Consider the following 3,354-nt stretch of genomic DNA (forward strand, 5'->3'; position numbering starts at 1 on the left):
AGGCGTCCCCGAGCCCTGGGATATGGACCAGTACCGACCAGTCCATGGCCTGTTAGGAACCGGGCCACACAGTAAGAGGTGAGCGAGGGTGAGCGAGCGAAGCTCCATCTGTATCCGCAGCCGCTCCCCAGCGCCAGCATCACCGCCTCGGCTCCGCCTCAGATCGTTAGGCGCTAGATTCTCACAGGAGCCCGGGTCCCTGGGGCCAGAAAGGTTGGAGACCGCTGGTGTAAACGGCTTTGAAAAGCTACCTGGGAAGTGGTTCTGTTGAAGTTCGTCAACTGTGTTAATATTTTGCGAATGGATACTGATGGCTGGAAAGGCAGTTTGTGGGAGAGCACCATAATTGATGCAGAAGACGCAGTATCTAGTTAGTGACAGAGCTGGGGTTCGGGTCCAGGCTGAATCGCAAACAAGTACTTACTGTGCACTCCTTCTATACAACATTCAGCAACAGGCAACCCATCTATGGTGTCAGAAGCCCGCGAGCACCTGCCTCGGGGGCAGGAAGCCTCAGAAAACCCTTAGGCAGCATCCACGAGGCTGAGGGCTGTGGGATCCGGAAAGCTGCTAAACCAACATCCTCCCCTTTGATGGAAGCCGAACAGGGGCCCAGAGGAAGGAAGGGAGGGAGGGACTCGAGCCAGGCCCCACCCCCACCCCACTCCAGGGCTCACTGCTCCTCCGCCTGCCAAGTTATCCCCCAAAGCTTGCTCCACATCTGATGCTTCCACTCCTGATCAGCCTCAGGCAGGAACACTAGACCAGAGAAGCAGCCAGAGGGCCGGCGACACAGGCTGAAGGACACCACCTCCCAGGGGCCTCCCTGTCGCGGGCGGAAGTGAAGACCTCGTACTATCAGACCCAACTGTTGACTAAGAGAAGCTAGAAATTTGGATTTGAGTCGTCTCCTGATTTAAATGCTGTTTATTTAAACGCGGTTCTCCAGTTTTTGTTCTCTGGAGTAGGGATCCCGGTTTTCCCTCTGGTGACCTTTCTAACTGTCCGAAAGATAAGTTTATCTGGTCTTTAAAAAAAAGCACAAATTCACAAACTAAAGAAAATTCTCGGCCTCAGGAGCAGCAGGCCGTGGGAAGGACATCATGGTGAAGGGCCTGGAAGTGTGGCCGCTGGGCGGTGGCCGGTATCCATCAGTGTAGCCTACTTGACTGTCCTTTGCTCCAGTAACTGCGGCATTTGGCAGGATGGCTGCTCTCGCTCATCAGCAGACGTGCAGACAGCCACCGGGCACACAGTGGCTCAGGGCACAGCTCGGTGAGCCAGGTGCCAACGAGAACGTGCGTCAAGGTCGTCCGGTGTGTGTACAGGGACCACAAGTCCACGGTAACAGAGGACGTGACCCCACAGTGCGTTTTCTTTCCATAACCATCACTAAAGTAGCTTAAGGTTAACCCTGCGGGTGTCCAGCACGGGAGCCGATGGTGTTCTCCACGCAAGGAGTAGCTGGCTTCATGGCCCATTCAAAGGTTAATAGACAAATATCGAACTCAGTTCCAGTCCCCAGGGCTCAGGCATTTAGAGAAAAACGGAGTGAAATTAAGATGCAGTGTCTCCCTGAGGCAGGTGGTACCCTGCGGAGGCATTTCTTATGCTTTCCGTGTCTCTTTTCTGTCACATCTGACGCTCTAAAACAGCAGCTATGAAAAACCGCTCCCCACGGTGAACAGGCCGGGCTTCTGGCCCTTCGCGGAGAGCAGGCCGCGAAGTGCTTCCGGCCTGATGCTCTCACCTGCCCACTGACCACCACCTGACAGTGAGCGGAATGCTCGTTTTCACCCAGTGCGGCCACTCTGCCCTGTGAGGGAGCAGCCCGTGGAGTCTGTCAGCAAATGGCACACGTCTCGTCCACGTGGAGACAGCTGGACCCGACGTGCCTCAGTAAGGAGCCGCGCCAGCCATCCGGGGTAACCTGGCCTCGCCTGATTAAACATGCACCTTTGCAGAAATGATGTCTTTGGAAGAACGGGTTCTCCACTGACGGCAGATGAATTCTCAGAGGCCATGCTGTCTGAGACTTTGTATTATTGGGATTTTACTTCGCTTAAATTTACAGAGTCTGAACAGGGCAGTGTTCGAACGTGGCTTCTTTATTTCGCCAAAGACATAAATGTGAAACTGTAAACAATAAAACAATTCAGGGGAAGAAAGTGCCATGTTCCCATGTTCCTAACTATCAAAAAAGGTAAAACCATTTCATCCTACACAGTCTCTGCCAGCTCCCTGTGATTCCTGCAGGCGGCGAGGGGACAGCCCTCGGGGGCCCTCACCCCTCTGGACTCAAGCTGCTCCTGAAACCCCGGGCTCACCTGGCAAAGAAGTGAGCAGCGGGGTCACGGGGAAGGCTGAAAGGGACAGGGCTCAGCCCTGGCTCGCAGAGGGAAAAACTCCAGCCGTGAAGCTTTCCAGCCAAGGCCCAAAGGCCTCTTCCACAGCCCTGGGCATCTCTACGTGGCACTGGTCTTTTAAGAATCCAAAGGAAGTTTAACTGTAAAAAAACTTTTTCTACATGTGCCTAAGTATATCCAGAAAATATTACTTTGAGAGATACTAGGTGTGTTAGGCAAGATAATGGCCCCCCGAAAATGTCCATGTTCTAATTCCTGGAACCTGCGACTGTGATGTAACATGGCGAGAGGAAGTGTGGTCGCAGGTCGAACTGAGGTTGCTACTCAGATGGCCTTAAAATACGAAGAGTGGCCTGGGCTGTCCAGGTGGGCCCAGCGCGACCACGAGGGGCTGTAAGCAGAACGAGGCAGCGTAGAGGGGGGGCTCGAGGTGCCAAGCAGCTGGCTTTGAAAACACAAGCTGGGGCCATCGGCCGAGGACTGTGGACACCTCTGCAATGCGGGAAAGGCCCGGAAGCGGATTCTCCCCGAGAGCCTCCGGGAGGGACGCAGCCCCAGGAGACCCATTCTGGACTTCTGACCTACGGGCGGAAGATGGCTGTCCTGTGTTGCTACGACTCTCCAGAGAACACGTTTTCCCACTTTGCCTCTGTGTCTCTGATGTCACACACGATTCTTTCTCCCATGCCGCTCACACATTGAAATGACTCAAACACGCGGTGCTGTGACTGCAGGCCCTGCCACTCCCCGCGCGTCAGGCCTAGGGTCCCCTGGGGCCACTGCTGAACACTGGCACATGGCAACCGGGCACGGACTCGAAGACTCTCGGGAGATGGGGAATTTGGGGACTCTGGGGACTCTGTGTGGGCAGGTGCATGCACGCGAACATGTGACAACGCGACCCTTCCCATCCCCTGCTTGGGGTCCTCAGGAGAAGCCAGTGTGGGACACGCCGGTCGGGCAAAGAAAATCGTACCCACAACGCACC

Source organism: Pteropus alecto, unplaced genomic scaffold (assembly GCF_000325575.1).
Source record: "Pteropus alecto unplaced genomic scaffold, ASM32557v1 scaffold157, whole genome shotgun sequence".
Taxonomy (NCBI): Eukaryota; Metazoa; Chordata; class Mammalia; order Chiroptera; family Pteropodidae; genus Pteropus; species Pteropus alecto.